The sequence below is a fragment of the Neophocaena asiaeorientalis genome, unplaced genomic scaffold (assembly GCF_003031525.2).
Source record: "Neophocaena asiaeorientalis asiaeorientalis breed wild unplaced genomic scaffold, Neophocaena_asiaeorientalis_V1.1 scaffold517, whole genome shotgun sequence".
In the NCBI taxonomy this organism is placed as follows: domain Eukaryota; kingdom Metazoa; phylum Chordata; class Mammalia; order Artiodactyla; family Phocoenidae; genus Neophocaena; species Neophocaena asiaeorientalis.
This window is the reverse complement of record NW_020172724.1, coordinates 3,364,980-3,385,452: the sequence shown is the minus strand read 5'-3', so window position 1 is coordinate 3,385,452 and position 20,473 is coordinate 3,364,980.

The window sequence follows — 20,473 nt, the reverse complement described above, 5'->3', positions numbered from 1 at the left end:
ACATATGTTTGAAAATAATATATATTTGAAATTTCCATAATATATATTTATACTGACTTTTTTATATAGGTATGAGCTCCATATATACTAATCATAATTAACTTTGGTCTATTGTTACATTTCTTTAGTCAATTTAAAAATTATTTCTTTGAGTTCCTGTTCCTGATGGTTTTCATGACATAAAATTACAATATTTTTATAGAAGTTTTAACTTGATATCAGATATTTTCTGTAATTGGAACCTCCTCTTTACTATCTTACAGAGTACATAAAATGTGTTTAGGTTTCTTCCTGTTTCTGGGAGTGAGACTGCTTTATTGGAGGCTACTACCACTGAATTTTCAGAAGTGTCCTCCTTTTAGGCTAGTGAAACTTTACATATATTTATTCAAGAATTTATAAATTGCTTGTCATATTGGTGTGGTTACATATTCATATGGGTTAGTCTAAATCAATGGGAAAAGAAGCTATTTACATTTTAGCCGTTTTGTTTTTCTATATTGGAGTTCAGTTTCCTGGGAGGCAGTGAGGAAGTGGGCGACCAGGCAAGCCAGTTGCCCGGAAGTTCATTGATTCAAGAGTGACTGCCTTCCCTGTTAGCTGTGAAAAGCTAATGATAGTGGGGAGCGTCTCACCTTCTCTGATGGTGGGGACCCTCTCACCTTCTCTGACTCCCACAACAGGTCTCACATACTACCTGCCTTTGCACACCCACCCCCATTTGCATTAAATTTGGGTGGACACCTTGGCCAGTTATTTCACAAAATCCTTCCATTTGGAGCCTCACAGACTGAACTGGCACCTTCTGCTCTGAGCTTGGTTGTTTTATTGTTTTACATTTGTTTCTATTTCTGTTTAGTTTTGTCTTTGCCCTGAGATATTCTGTCTACATACTCTCCAGGCAGGATTTCTTTTACATGTTTCATGTTATTAGCTTCTCAGTACTTCTTTCAAAGCAGCCTCCTCTGAATTTCAGTTTTCTATTGATGACATCCATTCCTATCTTCCATTTCCTTATAGAAAGGACAGATTTATTTTCAATTTTAAAATACATTTGTTATTTCAAAAGGAATATTTGAATGAAGTGAATTAGACGTATGAGTTCAAATGAATGCCTTTATACAAGTAACATGTTTACTAAATGTTAATGTACCTTAAAAGTGACATCCCCTTCCCTGGTGGTGCAGTGGTTAAGAATCCGCCTGCCAATGCAGGGGACATGGGTTCAAGCCCTAGTTGGGGAATAGGTACAACTGAGCCAGGTGCTTTTTCTAAGATGTCAATCAGGGCTTCAAACCAGTTACTTCAAATCTTTCAAGGTCTTCCTATCATTTTCCTCCAGACTACTTGCCTTGAACCATTCTCTTCTCATGATGTATTTTACGAAATAAGGAAGTTAGTTGTATGTGGAACATGATCCTTCTATAGTTTAGAAACAGGATAATGGAGTGAAAATGGCAAAACCTCTAAAAGAGCGAACTTTGAATTTCCTTTTCACAATTTCATGTTTGGAATATTGAGAAATTTATTAAACTTCATAGATCCTCTTTTTTAATCTATAAAATGATGAGAATACCTAGATTATAGAAATTTTGGAAATTTAGATAAGGTGTTTAAAGTACTTGCTAGGTACGTTGTTAGTTATTAATGAATGCCAATTTTCTCCTTTGTAGAAGCTTTAAGTTAAAATTGTGACTATTCTGTAATTCCTCTTATAGTTCCTTCTCCCTCTTTTTTTCTTCTTTTTCCCACCTGCCTCCTGCCTAAGGGTGAAAATGCAGCAAATGAAAATGATGTAAGTGCATTGTTAAATGTCTGTATATGGAATACAGGTAAAAGTGCATTATTATAATTTCAAGTGTGCAATGATAATGGCAAAAAGGTGCAGGGAATTGGAAGAATGATTTCTGAGTCAGTAAAGTTGGGACTTTCCTCGTAGCAAATTTAGGAAGTGGGAATGAGTAAGTTGTTTGAAAGAATGGTTCAGCTCTCAATGTCACATTTCATTATATATAATTCTCTTTTTATTAATGAGGTCTTTGACTGACAACATGATTAAATTACATATGACTGTGATGTCACGTATCTGGTTGAAAACAGTCTTGATGTCTAACAGATGAGTGTTCTAATTTACACATAATGAGGCCACCTTAGACAGCTCAACTACTGCAGTCTGACTTTTCCAGAATGTTGCTATTTCTTTTATTCTTCCCCAAGATGACTCCAGCAACTTCAACAAAATTGTCCAACACTGTGTGCTTTAGAAAGACCATGTATCTTTCCATATCAAGAAGTATGTAGTAAAAAAAAAGAACACTTCCTCAAATATATTTATGAATCCCAGCACTTAAACATGTTATATATATAGTATTATACATATGTGTGTGTGTGCACATATATATGTGTGTGTACATATATATATAAAATGTCTCCAAAAAAATTGATGAGATAGATTATATATCCATCAATTTCTTTGGATCACTCTAAAGTATTGATATTATTAGGAATGTCAGTTTGGAAGAGGTCCAAAATTGTATTTGATATCCTTTCAAAGCTCAATATTATTTGGAATTTATTGACCTTCCATTTTATTCTGGACTATATTCTGAACACTGTGCTGGTTCCTGAGAATTACAACTATAGGTAAATCATGGTACAAGAGATTATATGCAATCAGAATATTAATAGAGTGTACATAGAAATTTTAATACAAAATTGCAATGGATAAAAATTATTGAAATAAGTGCTATGAGAACAAATAAATGAATATATTTTCTGACTGGATTATATAATGGAATAATTTGTGGGTGAAGCGGTATTTGATCTGAGCTTTGAAGAGTAAGAATTTTTCATGTAACATTGGAATAGAGAAACTATAAGCTTAAAAAGAAATTCAGGGGCTTCCCTGGTGGCACAGTGGTTGAGAGTCCGCCTGCTGATGCAGGGGACACGGGTTCGTGCCCCGGTCCAGGAAGATCCCACATGCCGCGGAGCGGCTGGGCCCGTGAGCCATGGCCGCTGAGCCTGCGCGTCCAGAGCCTGTGCTCCGTGACGGGAGAGGCCACAGCAGTGAGAGGCCCGCGTACCGCAAAACAACAACAACAACAACAACAAAGAAAGTCAGTTAATAGCATAAAGAGAAACCCATTAATTGAAAGAAACATTGTGACCAGTTAGTTTAATATAAACATATCTGTATTAAAATAAAAAATATTCACTATGTATTAAATAAAATAAAGATAGTACAGTTTCAAGAGCATATAAATTTTAGTCTAATTATTGTGAGTAATATGTGTACCACCAGTTTATCCATATAAGGACATTGACTGAAATCCAAAAGAAAATACACTAAAATATTAGGAATAACTGGTGTATCTGGTGACAATCTAAATATTCTAAATTTCTTCAGTAAACATGATGTGTTTGTGTCATAAATTTTTAGAAAAATTTTGTCACTTCATTTACTCCTTCCTTTGATCATGTTGTTTGAACTTGTGACTTTGGATAAGGTTCTGAAAGCTTGTAAAATCACAAAATAAAACATGATGAGTTCTAAATTTTAATAAGTGAGTGACTTCCTAGAGATGAAGTTTAGTTTTTAGTTAAAACTGTACAGCGAATTGAGTCAAAAGAAACAAAATGCTGACAGATGGCACAGGGGAGTAAGAAGTCTTTTCAAGTATTTCAAACATAAAAGTAATGCAAAACATGAAGTCCCAAGTCCATTAATAAATAAAGAGCATATGAAATCTGCAGTAGCATCGAAATAGCTGTGCTGTTGACCTGCTTTTGAGATGGGTACTTAATAAGAGTTGTTTCTTTTTAAAATGATGCAGCAAATGGTATTGCCATGTGAATTTAAAAGCTGCACAGTGATGAAGATAAAATTGATAGAAATAAGCACTTTAAATATTTAAGGCTAAAGAAATCGTTACCTAGATAACACATTCTAAGGTGTTGAAAATTAGGCAATAAATGGCATTGATACGATTCTGGAAAAACTTGAATGGTCTTTCTAGTATTAAACAGATATGTAGAATAATGATTAACAAGTTGTAAGACACTAGATTTTAAGTGTGATTTTTAAAATGAGAAAGAATGTAGGCAGAGGTTTTTAAAAAGCACTGGTATGAAAATTTTAAAGTCACTTATGTTTAGGAAAAGCTTAAGTAATTTTTGTTAGAATAAGTAGTAAGATTTTTTTAGTAAATACAGATGTGGTGGTAAATGGAATTATTTCCTTAATTTTTCTTTGTGATACTTCGTTGTTAGTGTATAGAAATGCAGCAGATTTCTGTATATTAATTTTGTATTTTGCACTTTGCCAAATTCACTGATGAGCTCTAGTAATTTTCTGGTGGCGTCTTTAGTATATTCTGTGCATAGTATCATATCATCTGCAAACGGTGACAGTTTTACTTCTTCCTTTCAAATCTGGATTTCTTTTGTTTCTTTTTCTTCTTTGATTGCTGTGACTAGGACTTCCAAAGCTATGGTGAATAAAAGTGGTGAGAGTGGGCATCCTTGCCTTGTTCCTGATCTTAGAGGAAACGCTTTCAGCTTTTCACCATTGAGTATGATATTAGGTGTGGGTTTGTCATGTATGACCCTATTATGTTGAGGTATGTTCCCTCTGTGCCTGTTTTCTGGAGAGTTTTTATCATAAATGGATGTTGAATTTTATCAAAAGCTTTTTCTGAATTTATTGAGATGGTCATATGGTTTTTATTCTTCAGTTTGTTAATGTGGTGCGTCACATTGATTGATACGCAGATATTTAAAAAATCCTTGCAACCCTGGGATAAATCTCACTTGATCATGATATATGATCCTTTTAAAGTATTTGCTAGTATTTTGTTGAGGATTTTTGCATCTATGTTCATCAGTGATATTGGTCTGTAATTTTCTTTTTTTGTGATATCTTTATCTGATTTTGGTATCAGGGTGATGCTGGCCTCATAGAAGGAATTTGGGAGTGTTCCTTCCTCTGCAATTTTTTGTAATAGTTCAGAAGGATAGGTGTTAAATCTTCTCTAAATTTTTGGTAGAATTCACCTGTGAAGCCTTCTTGTCCTGGACTTTTGTTTGTTGGGAGATTTTAAATTACTGATTTAATTTCATTACTGGTTTGATCTGTTCATATTTTCTACTTCATCCTGGTTTAGTCTTGGGAGATTGTACCTCTCTAAGAAATCTTTCAGAATATATTCTTTGACCACAATGGAATTAAATTAGTAACAAATAATGTATTGCTAAGAATTTTTATATTCATAATGTTTAGTTCATAGTTAGAAATTTATTTTTTGACTTACAGACATTATTTCACTTCTTTCTTGTATAATAATATCATTTCATCCTATTATTTTTTCTGGTATTGTTAATTTTCTCCATTACTCTTCAGATTGTCATTATTGCTCTTTTCAAAATATTTTGTACTCTATTGGGGAAGTTCATGCCAAATTTTAAGTGGTCTCTTTTTGAACATATACAGACATATTTATTCCTTGATTTAATCTGCTGCCGGTTAGATGGTTAGAATTTTACCTAAGGTATTAGGTAAATGACTGGATGTGTTGACTTTTCCTTCAATCTGACAATAAATAAAGTAGCTGAAGTCTATAGGACTTGGAGATCCTCCTTCACTTATTTCTGTCACTTATATAGTTTTTTGGTTTTTATTTTAATGCTGTATAAGGTATTAGCAGACTAATATATAAGAAGGGGTTTTGGATGCAGTTGCTCAGTTTTCCATATTTTCTGGAATTCCCTTTATATTTCCACATTAAAAAGAAACTATTTACATGATCTGTCTTATAATATTTTCTATCAGATATGTTACATGTATGTTGATTGATGCCTCTAAAAAATACACAGCTTTTATTAACCATTGATACTTCATTCAGAATTTCTTTCAGATTTCCTGTATTGGTTAAATCAGTTGTTCTTTGAAGAAAGTTATTTTATTCTTTGTGTTAACCCTTAGAGTGAGAACAGATTTTTAAAGTTTGCTTTAGCTCTACCTAGGCTACTTCGTAAAGGTTTTCAGGCCTCTTGACAGGGTAATACTTCCTTGGTCTCCGCATCACATCACATCAGAGGTGAAAGAACAAAGAGAATAAAGCGTTTGAAAGAGAAGAAATAATCTAATATTCAGTGGTCCTGATTCTAAGGAAATCATTTTGTTCTTGAACTACCTTATAAATTCTCCTGAGGATAAATTGAGTGTGTAACTTACCACAAGCTGTTAGAAGTTCTATTAACAAATGCCATCAATTTTTCAGAATTGGTGTGAAAATTTCCAAAACATTTTAACGCTAAATAAACTAACCAGCAAGTAAACAAGCAAACACATTTTCTTTCTACTAAAATTTGTTTTCACACACTCCAGTTAGAGCCTTTACGTGTTATTCGTATTTATATATATAAATTCACTAATATTTTATAATTCATGAATGTATGTATTCATGAATCCATTCTGTGCTATGAGTAAGTACTGTCTCAGTCAATATAGCTATAAAATATATCTTAAAATGTTCATATTTTATTTTTTCTCCAAACTTTTATAACTCTTCTTGTTTAAGTCCTCTTCCATATGAATTTTAGGATTTACAAAATAAGTTCCATAAATAATAAGATATTAATTACACGTACATTAAATTTTAATTAACTTAAGAATATATGTATAACATTGAATTTTCCTATCTATCAGTATAGTTATTTTCTAATTTTCCCCATAGAGGTCATTTTATAGATATTAAAAGGTCTTTTGTTGGGTCCTATAATAACAGACACCCTAAGGGATCAAATTTTCCATTATATTGAATTGGTTATCACATACCTATGCATATATGAATTAACAATGAAATGTAGTTGGAACTACATAGGTACTCATATCATTCAGTTTATCTTTCCAGAATACTTTTACTATGTCATTCATTCATATAAAATTTAGATATCACCATATCATAAGGAAATAATATATTCAGGAATGAAATTTCAGTTTTTTTCTGCAGGAGACAAATAGTTTAAGCAAGAATATTCTTCAGAAACTCTCCAAACACTGTTTTGATGGACCTAAACAGAGATGATACAAATAACACCTCTATCAAAAACTCATGTTAATATTTTTTAGATCTAGAAATGTAATCTAGTTGCCATGTATCTTGCCTAGTTTGGGTTATTCAGCAGGAGAGAGAAAAAGTCTCCCCATGGGTAATAAGGTATTAAATTTGTAGGGAGCTTTGTTGTCTAATGAAAAACATCTGTCTATTTAGAAACAGGCAGAACGCTCAAATAAATTTTTCATTTTTCATAAAAAGTGTCTGTTACCTGGCTGCAATCTTAGTATGAATTCCTGGAAAATAAAAAGCTTTCATTCATTCATATATTTAAATCATATGGGTGACTAAAGATTAGCAGAATCACAGAAGCCACTCCATTACTATGTTATATTGCAATTATAATTAACAAATTATCCTTGTTTCTTATCTGCATGTATTTTGTTAAAGTATGTATCGCTTCTTTGTTCTATTAGAAGATTTTAATTACCAGAGAAAACCCAAAAGTCCTCATTTATTTCTCAAACACAGGAAACTAAAACAAAGAATTTTCTTAAAAATGTGTCATATATATTTTCCCTCAAATATTCCTTAAACTTATAGAAGGAAGGTAGTGTTCAGAAACGCCTTATGCAAAATGGCCAGCATGCCATAGATTTAAATCTATGTATATGATGAAATAGATAATGGGATGAACATGATGATGAATTGAAATTATAGAGAATGATAGACCATAAAGTTCTAGATTACAGAACTAAGACTTTAAGTGTCCATTGGTTCATTTGAAAATACTTCATTTTTAGATGAATTAACTATACCATTTTAACTCCATTTGGAGGTTCAGTATAGTATAGGCATTCAAAATTAGGAACCACTATGGAAATTAAATATTTTACAGTTCTGTACACTATCTATAAAGAATTATTTGCTTTTTTGAAAAAAATACTTTTATCATGGATAATTCCAAATACACAGAAATAAAAAATAATACAGTGAGAGCACATGTACTTACCACTGTGCCTCATATATGATCAATTTATGGTCAATTTGTTTAATTTATGGCCCTCCAGAATTAAAACACTAACTCATATTATCCTCTTGTTTTGGCATGGGGATATAATTCACAAATCATAAACTTTACCCTTTTAAAGTGAACAGTTAAGTCATTTTTAGTATATTCATTAGATTGATACAACTGTCACCCCAGAAAGAAATCCTAAAGTCATTAGTGGCAACTCCCAATTCCTCCCTCCCAGTAACCCCTGCAGCCACAAATCTATTTTTGCTTCTATGAATTCACCTATTCTGAATGTTATAAAAATAGAATCATGTGACGTATGACCCTTTGTGTCTGACTATATCACTTAGTACATTGTTTTCAAAGTTCATCCACATTAAACCATGTATCAGTACTTCATTCTTTCTCATAGTTGAATAATATTCAATTGTATGGATATTTCACATTTTGTGTAACCATTCAACTGATGGACATTTGGATTGTTTCCTTTTGTTGGTTATGTGAATAATGCTGCTATGGACATTTGTATATAGGGTTTTGGATGAATGTTTTCAGTTCTCTTGAGTATATTCCTAGAAGTGGAATTGTTAGATCTTGTGATAGCTCTATGTTTACATTTTTAAGGAACAATTTTTCCATTTAATGGTTTTACACTGTTGGCAAAAACTAATTTGCTGTAGACGTATGGCTCTTTTTCTGGACTGTCAATTCTGTTGCTTTGATCTATATGTCTGTATGGGTTTTGCTCTTTATTCTGTTAATATAGTATATTGCATTGCTTGATTTTCATTTGTAGGACCAACCTTGCCTTTCTGGGTTAAGCCTCGTTCTGTCATGGTATGATTTTTATTATATGTTGTTGGATTCAGTTTGCTAGTATTTTGTTGAGGATATTTTAGTCTCTATTCATAAGAGATATTGGTCTATAGTTTTCTTTCCTCATAATGTCTTTGTCTGCTTTTTTATTACCAAAAGGCTGGCCTCATAGAATGAGTTGGAAAGTGTTTCCTCCTCTTCTCTTCTTTGAAAAAATTTGTGAGAGATTGGTGTTATTTTGTAAAATAGTCCTGGGCTTTTCTTTCTGTGATTTTTAAAAATTACTAATTCAACTTCTTTACTTGTTATTAGTCTATTCAGTTTTTTTTTCTTTTAATTTGTGGGTTTTTTGTTTGTGTCTTTTTAGGAATTTTTCTGGTTATCTAATTTGTTAGCATACATGTTTTCATAGTATTCCTTCATAATCCTTTTTTATTTCTGTAAGTTTGGTAGTAATAGCCTCTTTTTCATTCTTGGCTTTAGTAATTTGACTCTTCCTTCCTTTTTCTTGGTCAGTTTAGCTGAAGGTTTGTTTATTTTATTGATTGTTTTTGAATAATCAACTTTTTTGTTGTTGATATTCTCTATTTTTCTATTTTCTAATTTACTGCTGCTCTAATATATTTTATTTCCATCATTTATCTTTGGGTTTTGTTTGCTCTTCTTTTCCTAGGATTTTAGGTTATTTTGAGCCTTTTCTTCTTTTGTTTTTAAAAAAAGAGTTCACTGTTGTAAATTTCCCTCTAAGAATGACTTTAGGTTGTGCTTTAGTTTTTTTTGGTTGGTTTTCTTTTTTCATTAGTCATCTCATCTAATTTGCCTAGTGATTTATTCTTTGATTCATTGTTTATTTAGGAGTATGTTCTTTAATGTCTACATAGTTGTGAATTTTCCAAATTTCCTTCTGTTGTTGATTTCTAATGTCATTCTACTATGGTTGGAAAACATACTTTGCATAATTTTACGCCTTTAAAATTTACTGAGGCTTGTTTTATGGCCTAGCATATGGTCCATCCTGGAGAACATTCCTTGCAGTGTTGTTGGATGGTGGGCTCTATAGGTCAGGTTGGCTTACAGTGTTGTTCAAGTCATCTGTTTCCTTTTGGATCTTCTGCCTAGTTGTTCTAAATACTATGGAATTTTGAATATTGGAATCTCCAACACATATTGTAGAAAAATTGAATTCTCCCTTCAATTCTGTCACTGTTTGCTTCATGTATTTGAGGGTTCTGTTTTTCTGGATCATCATGAAGCAAATTCTAAACAGTATATAATTTTAGCTGTAAATTTCTTAGTAGTATACCTAAATGCTAAGAACCTTTTTAACATAACAACAATACCATTATCTTGACTGTTGAAATTGACAATATTTTAAAAAAATAATTGTTTATTCAGAGTTCAAATTGTCTAATTTATTTTTATTTTCATTCTATATTTTCTTTTATTTCTCTACTCCCTTTTAAAGATGCATATATCTACCTAACCACCAAGGTATGGAACATTCCCACCACCCAGATGGTTCCCTCATTCCCACTAATAAAATACTGGGTTAGCCAAAAGGTTTGTTCGGGTTTTTCCATAACATTGTATGGAAAAACCCAAATGGACTTTTTGGCTAACCCAGTATCATATATTCATGTATAACTACTGTTCTGATCTCTATCACCACCTCATAAGCTTTGGCTATTTTTGAATATCAGATGACTGGAATCATATAGCTTTACTCTTTTGGGCTGGGTTTCCTTTGCTCAACATTTTTTCTTGGTGTTTTATCCATGCTATTGCATGCAGTAGTAGTTCACTCTTTATCATTGCTCTATTGATTTCCATTGCCTAACTATAAAACTATTTAATCTATTCTAATGTTTATAGACATTTAGATTGTTTCACATAGCACTCGGTAATAGGGTATACATAGAGGATAATCTCAAACATTTCCAAAGTGTCTACATTAATTTCTACTCTGGACATCAGTGTATAAGTGTTGCATTTAATAACCCACATTCTTGCCAATACTAGGTGTTGTTGCTATTTTAAGGACAGTAGGTCTTAAATTATGACTGCAGTGGTTTCTCTCTAATGCCTTCAAAGAGGTGTTGTGGTTTTTTTTTCCAGATTTTGACAGGAACATTACTCCTACATAAGTATACACAATGCTTTTATACAGTTTATTTAAATTACAACCCAATAATCTCTATACATTGCAATTGATTGATTTGTCTCTTAAAGCTCTTTTAATCTACAGGTTTCCACTCCATGTTTCTTCTTCCCTAGCTATTATTTATTGAGAGAAAAAGTTCATTTGTCTTGCAGATTTTCTAACAGCCTGTATTTTACTGATTTATCCCCATGATGTCATTCATCATTTTTTCTTTCTGTTATTTGCAATAAATAGATGTATCAAGATTTATATAGCTCTGATTTGATTTTTTTTTGGCAAAAATACTTTATAGGTAGAGTTACAATTTTCCAAAAAGAACATATCATCAAGTTGTCACATTTTTTATGATGTTAGTGTCTGTTAATGATTATTGCCCTGATCTTTTATTTCAGTAGGTATTGAAAATGGTGCTGTTCTTTTTCATTGTTCTTTCTTCATTTATTAACAGAATATTTCTTTAAGGATAAGTTTTTCTTCATCTTGCTAGTTACCATGAAGCACAATAAGGATAATAAGGAGATATAAGTTAAACACTTGATATTTTCCCTTTATTTACCAGTTTTCTGACTGATAAGTTGAATACCTAATATCCTCCAAATATGACCGTGGGTTTATTATTTTTGTACTTTTACGGTAACCTTATGGATTTTGGTACAAATGTTTCGATTTACAGCAGTCTTTGAGAACATTCTTGCTGTGTGGTAAGACAAAATATTTCAGGCTCATCTTGTACATTTCTTGTCTCAGACTTGGATAGGCTTTCTGTGCAAGAAGCTTTGGTTCCTTTTAGAAAAGAATGGTGTTTAGAGTTTTCAATATGGGCTCTAGGGTTGTTCTTTGCTACTGGAATAATCATTATGTATAGGTTCTTTCTGGAAACAGTGCTAGAAAACAGAACTTTTAAGGATTAAATTTAATGTGTTAACGATACTTCTAAGTTGAATTCAGATACAGAATTTTAGTGTAGCTTCACAAATATTATTTCTTCTCTCCCTTTTTAAATGCTGAAAATTCTGCTTCTCAAGGGCACCAACATAATTAGTCATTTATTTTGTGCCATAATACGCTCACAACAGTATCAGAATAACAATATTTTCGGTAACACCTTGAAAAGTATCCATATTGTAAATAGTTTCGAATTTTTTGCATGTTTTTCTTTTTGATTTTTTATTTTAGAATACACTTCACTAAGGTTACGCAGCAAACTTCAGAGATACAATGTCCTTTAAAGTGCTTATGCTTTCAACTAGATCACTGGTTCATTTGTTTTGTCTTTATTTTGGATTTTAGGGGTTGCTTTATAAAAGTAATTGTGTTAAATAGTTATGAAAAATATTTATATGGTTCCAAAATGCAGTTCTTCTCTTTTACATGGTATATGTCAGTACAAGTTCTGCTTATCATTTTTGTCTAATTATAATCTTCCTCATTTTATTGGAAGAAAAATTCTAATAAGTCGTTTATTCATTAAGTATATATTGATATAAGAGTATTAGAATTAATAGGTGAAGATTAGAGCTTAAGGAGAAATGAGTGATTAGGTTCCTGATGTATGTAAGGAGATATATCAGGCTGTTTCCCCTACTTTCTCTCTTTTTATTCCCATAGAAACATTCTGATTATTTTATTTTAACATACTATTACTAAAGAATAAATTGAGGATAGAGTAGTTTAAGTAGTCCTAAAAATTCATGTAGTAGTGGGTATAAGATCCACATTTAAAGGCAGATATAATCTCAACCCTATCAAATTAAATAAATTAATATTTGTATAATTTCTTACAGAATTATGACTTTTATAATTATGAACTTTTCTCGTGTTTTACAACAGTGTTGACTCTAAATCCTAATCTTTCTGTGTTACTTATATTTTATGTTTGTTTTCTACCTCCTTACTGACTAGTAGCATATTGGGTTGGATCTAAATTCTTATATATACAATGGGACAAAAAGCTGAGCAGAATGAGGGATTGACTTATTTTTATATGTAAAGGCAGAGTGATATATTTTATTTAGTAGGTATTCAGAAAATATTTCAGTATTCGTTTTTTTGAATATTCTAAATTGTTAAAGTTGCCAAGGTACACATGCTTTCATATGTTCCACTCTAAATTCTCTTAGTTTCTCTTCTATACACTTTAAGTAACATCACAGTTTTTTTGATTTCCATTAACAAGCACATTTCATTACAGGTGCAGTTTTCCTTTAAAAATTAGTAATGTCCTAATGATATTGAGAGCAGAAACACACAACAGATAAGATGGTTCAGTAAGGTATGTGCATTTGTTCTATCTATTGAGATTGCAGAAAGAAAGTGCATTGGAAGCTGCTAATGTCAATTAGCTAAATCTAAAGGATGGCTGATATCTGTTCTAACAGAGAATCATCCCAAGACCTTGATTTAACAGCACAGAAAGCATGTGGATTTTTACCAGCTCCAAAACATGGTGCAGCAATTTTACAGTCTTATCTTTGTTCTCACAGTGAGATTGTGTTGTTTAGCAATTGGTGGAAATACTCGCGTTCTGGCAGTCCCACGGTCCCTTGTTTGGATAAAATGAATTCCACCTTAGCTAAAATGTTTTCTGAAATCATCACACAGAGTTAAGGATGGGTTTTTTTCACCTTTATCAATCCTGAGCACAAAACAGGTGGATACTGAACGGAAGATACTGAAAGAGATTAATGGTTTTTTAAAACCCCAATTTTCATATACAAAAAAGTATTCTCATTATTTTCAATATAAAACAACTAAAAAAGGAAAAGAATATCTTAACTTGAAACAATCAGACAGAATGGTTGAAAAGACATCCCAGGCTCTGCCTCTGATATGTGAGGCCAGGCCATCAAGACCAGGTCCAAATCAGCCCCTTGTGGCCCTTTGCTTTGTCTTTGCAGGAGACAGGTTCTCCTAACATCTGAAGCCATTGAAGTGAATCAGCAGCTTTGGACAAATTTTGCAAGATCTTTGGGACACAATTCAGGAAGATTAGCATCTCCCCAGCCCTCTCATTATAGTGGCCATAGTGGATAGCATACCCTAACACTCTATGAAAAGAGACCTCACCAGACCTCTCTCTGCAGGATGCACACAGGCCCTAGGGAATCTGCATAACTTAGTGAAGCGTGGATAGATATGTTTCAGTTATCGTCAAATATTTGGGGAGTTTAACTGAAACATAAATTGATGCTTAACTGAGGCACATTTGCTGTACACAACTTTATTGGGGGAGCAGTGGTTACTTCCATTACATTCAATAGAACCATCACAATTACTTTCTGAAATACGTATTCTTATTCTTTTTTTAAAAAACAAATGCATTAAATAACTTCCCCATGTTCTCATGGTTAGTTAAGTGGCAGGAACAGAACTTGAATAAAGTCTCTGTGTTTCTTGGCCCAAACTCTTTTCCATGTCATTTCATCACCTCCACTTACAGTGATTCTGTACTGAGGTATGTAATCTGAGTTGATAAACATGAGGAATCAAAAGGACAGTGACACTTTCACCTAAATAAAACAAAAAGCCACCGCTAAAAGGGGAAATTATAAAGGAAGAAGAGAAGAAGGGCCTTTGAATAAAAGCCTAAAAATGTGATTAGACCTCAGAAGTTAGTGAATAACTTCTATTATGTTGTCATTATACTCCTTGTTACACATAAATGTCAAAAAGAATTATGGTTCATTATAGTCATAATACCTTGTAAAATAATCAAAATGCTTCCGACACCCATTATCTCATGTTTACTTTTCAGTAATTCTGCAGAATAGTCACTATTATTATTATTATCTTGTCTTTATAAATGAAGAAACCAGTGCTCAGATAGGTGAAGTGATTTACTCATGTACGGTGAGCAAGTAGCAAAGTCAAGATTGCAGCTCAGGTCTTCTGAATCCAAATAAAGTTTACACTTTACTTTCCTAAGTCTCCTCCTATAATAAAAGAGATTCTCTCAAGAGTGGAGACTAATATTTCCCAGGTCATAGAATTCAGTACAAGACAATAGGCAAACACTCCCAGCCCATTTTGCAGAAGTACTAAAGAGCTCATGCTGTGGGAGAACCATTGGTTGCCCAAGTCCTGATAAGAATAAAGAATTTAGGATTGAAAACTAACTTTTAAACGTGCTGGCAGTAAATTACATTGGAAATGTTTAGGTTAACTTAACTTTATATTTTGAACCAGTTTTTTTTTGTTTTAATTTTCTTTAGTGATAGAATAACCTATATGACAGCAAAGCTTTAAAATAATAAATCAAGTTATAAAGATTGTGATGTTTTCTAATCTGACTACAGTCCTTACAGTATAGAGTTTGACATGTTAAATCATTAAAAATATATAGGTGGCTCACTTTCCACATGCTTATACATCTTTTAAATTAAAAGTCTCTGCTTTTATAAAGGATACTATCAGGAAGAGTATAGAACTGGGCATCTTGATATTCAAATGAATCTAATAAGATTTAAACTTTGCGCTTTTTAAGATGCTGTATTGGGTTTAAAAGTGAGAAAAGATAGATAATACAAAACACACTTAAAGTTATAACTATCTTAAAAAAATTTGGTAACAGTCACTATGAGGATAATTCACTGTTTTTCCTTATCCGTTGTTTTAGTTTTTAACCTAAATCATAATTACATAAAAGAAAGAATTAAGAAATCTCTTGGAAAAAAAGCAGTGTATCCAAAACTTATATGGTACTATAAAAATATTCATTATTGATCTCTTAAAAACTGTTACAATGATGTGAAGCTAAGTGCAAGACCACTGCATGCTCAAAAGGCTCATTGTTTTCCTTGAGAGATGATGGTCAAGATGGTAATAACATGAACTTGGCCAAGACATTTTTGAATGAAACCTAATCATCTCAGATGGAAGTTCTTTTTTTAACTAAGCTTTTATAATAAAGCATTTTAAGTATATACATGAGGTTGCAAGGAAATGTAATAACAGCAATTAAAAGATTCCATTTAGAATGACAGAAGAAAAACTTTGTGAAATCTATTAATTATAAATTCTAGTCATGCTGTGAGGAAAAGCAGAAGGGAAGTCACGGTTCTTCTCAAATACGACTTTTTTCCTCCTGCAATAGTTGCTTTATTAAAAAATTTTTTTTTATTAAACCTAGACAAAAAACATATTGCTTGTTAAAATATTGGGTTGTAATTTATGATATTAGATCTAACAAATGACATGTGAAACTGCAGATGTGGACAGCAATTTCTGAAAAAGCAATTTAAATGGATGATTAAATGTCATTACTGGCAGTAGTTCAGAAATAATTCCACACTTCTGCTGCTGAGAGAGTGCACTGCTCTTGAGGAATTAAATATGAATGTTTGAATTATTTTGGTTAAACTAGAAATGTAAATTCTAACTTCACAAGCCAGTGTCTTTATTTAAGCCTGTATACATTTGTAGTTTTATGGCTTTCCAAATGATCATCAAACAAACTTGTAACATTGATTTCTTGAGGAGCAATGATATAACCCACCATTGAAATTTTTAGTGCCAGTGACATTAGATATCAATAAAAGTGGTTCTTGATGCAAGTTTGCTGGCTTGTACACAACTTGACCATTTCTTAAGCATTAAGATGCTATTATTGAGAAATAAAAATTGGTAGTTTTAAAATTACCTCTGAGATATAGCTGACATCAGCCTAAGTTTATGGTGCTATCTCCCCAACAAGCATTTAGCTTAATTTTTACTGTCAGTGTTTTTCAGAAAATACAATGCATGTTTCAACAGACATATAATAAGTGTTTTTCCTACAAATGTATACTTTGGTCAGTATAACTCATTGGACATTGTATGGTTAAAAATCCAAAATGAAAGCCTTGTTAATGTCTCAGAAATTAACAGACACTTGTCTGTGCCTCAGAAATTTATTTCTTTATTTAAAACTTCAACTTCAAATATATCTCTAATAAGACAGGACATTGTTAATATATGTCTAATATAATTCTGTTGCCTTAATAATCCATTCTTGTACTTAAAAAAAAAGTTATTCTCAGATGTCTATCAAATAAACTCATATTGCCCTCACTAGAAATGTTAGAGTAGGAAACTCCAAATCTTCATCTCTCCACTAGAGCAGTGATTAAGTTGGCAAAAACTGTCAGGATCACCTTCTTTGGAGCTCTAGAATTTATATCTTACTCTAATATTGGCAGAGAAAAAAAGGATGGTTAGAACATAGGTAAAAAATTAATCAGAAATAAGTACATACTGATGGAATAAATGATTTTATTTTAATCAGTAATTTTCAAGTTCCCTTCCGCTGTTAAATGGTTTAAAACATCAGAAAAACAACTAAAGAAATTAGAAAATCAAGTGACAATTAGATACTTGCTAGAGATATTAGCCAACATTTTTGTGGATAAAGGCAGAGAAAATATCATCTTCACATATTTGTGTCATAACATGCACATCCCTCAAAGGTAAAATTTAGAAAAACAAGATATCTTTTTGATATTCCAAAAAAAATAACTTTCTGAAAACTTAACGATGAAAATGGGGATTATTGTGGTTTGGGGTGAAAGAGCTAGGGTGCAAGACAATTTTTTAGATACGTAAATAAACATGAGACCAGTGAGAATGAACAGTTAATGCTATCCGAAGGATTAAAAGTATAGGAAGGAGCTATATAAATATCTTAGGAGTAAAACACATTGAAGACAAGGAGGCAAGAAATTAATAATTATTTTTAAATGCTAACATATTGAATTCATTTAAAACCCTGACTTTAATAAGAAAAAAAGGCAAGAGCATTTTGCACAATTAGGTAGTAATGGGAAATTGTAAAATTTATAAAATGTAACAAAGTGAATATTTTTTTAAATGAGCATTAAAAACCATTAGGTTTAGATAAAGTTATTTTAATGTGTTGAGGAAATTATCTCACTAATTTGACAAAAAGAATTTATTTTGAAATGGCAAAGTAAGGTAGAACAAGGAATGCAATTAGGAAAAATACAGGCAGTTCAGTTCTTTCATCAGAAGTGCTAGGCTAGTCTAGTCTGCAAATTATTTCTATACACCCTACCAAAATAAAGATTTTAAAATAAACTGAAGTATTAAAGTGGCAACAGATACTGATCATCATACAGTGACTAGAATTTATAAGTTAAAGTTGGAAGCGATCAATTGTCCTGTCTCACTAATCAGGTCCTCTTACTCCTGTCCTGTCCTCTTTCTAGTATACTGTACAGAATTTCCATTTTCAATAGATAGTGCCCTCACATGTCATGGAGATGCCCCTAGGATCTTCTGTCTATAAATACGAACATGCTGTATCTCCACAGCAGCCAGAGAAATTGTTTTATTTATTTTTTTAAAGTCCTCTGTTCAAAACTCTATGAAGATTTCTCTTAGAATAAAATTTAAAGTCCCGATTATGACTTATTTTAAGCTACCGTTTCAGCATCTTCTCTAACTATCCCTGTACATGGTTAGTAGGGCCATTCATCAGTACGGTAGAGGAACAATGTTTCCTGTGTTTTGGACTGTACTATTACATCTGTGAAGGTGGAGTCACAGAGCTACTGTTGGAGAAACAATATGCTTACTATATAATTGCACAAATATTTTTGATGTCCATCCACGTTGTAACATGTAGAGGAATTTCATTCCTCTTTATTGCTGAATAATATTATATTACATTACTTTATTTTATTATCCATTCATCAGTTGATGGACATTAATGTTTCTACTTTGGGGCTATTATGAATAACGCTGCTGTGAACATTTGTGTACAAGTTTTTGGAGCACATTTTTTTCATTTTTTTTTAGTACATACCTAGGAGTGGAATTGATGGGTCATATAGTTAGTAACTCTATGTTTAACAAGTTTAGGAACTGCCAAACTATCTTCCAAAGTGGCTGCACAAGCTTACATTCCCACCAACAATGAATAAGAGTTCCAATTTATCCACATCCTCACCAATACTTATTTTTATCTCATTTTGATTGTAGCCATCCTACTAGATGTGAAGTGGTATGTCCTGCTTTTAATTTGTATTGCCTAATGACTAATGATGCTGAGTATCTTTTTATACACTTGCTGGCCATTTGTTTACCTTCTTTCGATATTTATATCCTTTCCCATTTTGCTTGGAATTTTGTTTGAGAGTTAAGGAGTCTTTATATTTTCTGGTTGCCAGACCCTTAACAGACATGATTTTCAAATATTTTTTCCCATTCTGCAGGTTGTCTTTTCACTTTCTTGAATGTATTGTTTGCATTACAGATTTAAAAATTTTGATGGAATCCAGTTTATCTATTTTCTCTTTTGTTGCTTATAGTTTTGGTGTTGTATCTAAGAAACCATTGCCTAACCCAAGGTCATGAAGATTTACTGCTATGTTTTATTCTAAGTTTTATAGTTTTACTTCTTACATTTAAAGCCTATGATTCATTTTGAGTTAATTCTTTTTTTATATATAAATTTATTGATTTATTTTTATTTTTGTCTGTGTTGGGTCTTTGTTGCTGCTCGTGGGCTTTTCTCTAGTTGTGGTGAGTGGGGGCTACTCTTCATTGTGGTGCGCGGGCTTCTCATTGGGTGGCTTCTTTGTTGCAGAGCACGGGCTCTAAGCCTGTGGGCTTCAGTAGTTGTGCCAGGCCGGCTTCAGTAGTTGTGGCTCGTGGGCTTTAGAGTGCAGGCTCAGTAGTTGTGGTGCACAGGCTTAGTTGCTCCACAGCACGTGGGATCTTCCCAGACCAGGGCTCGAACTCATGTCCCCCGCATTGGCAGGCAGACTCTCAAGCACTGCACTACCAGGGAAGCCCTGAGTTAATTCTTCAATATGGTATAAGGAAAAGATCCAACATCATTCTTGTGCATGTGATTATCTAGTTGTCTCAATACCATTTGCTCAAAAGACTATTTATTCTTTCTCCATTGAATTGTCTTGGCACCTCTGTCAAAAACCAATTAACTAAGAATATATGGGTTTATTTCTCGATTTTAAATTCTATGTCATTTGCTGTATGTCAGTTTTATTTCATTGGTCTATATGTCTATCCTTTTGAAAAAAAAACTCATTGCTTTTTATCTTTGTTATTTTCTGTCATCTATTTCTAGAAAATCCATTCCATTTGCCTGTTAAATCACAATTATTTAATTGTGCATATACATTATAATATCTGAAAGAATTATGCTCCCTACTTGCATTGTTTCCTAAAAATTTCAATGTTTTTATTTCATGTAGATAAAAATCATTTCATTGAATTATAATTTTTTAATTGTTGAATTTCCAAAGAAATATTTCCCATAAATCAATTGAAAAAGAACTAAACATTCTGATGGCTCTCATGACATTCAGGCACACTATACACATATTCTCATTGTGACATTATTTATTCATCTATCACCAAAAGATATACTGTGCTATATATAAATAAATGTTTAACAAT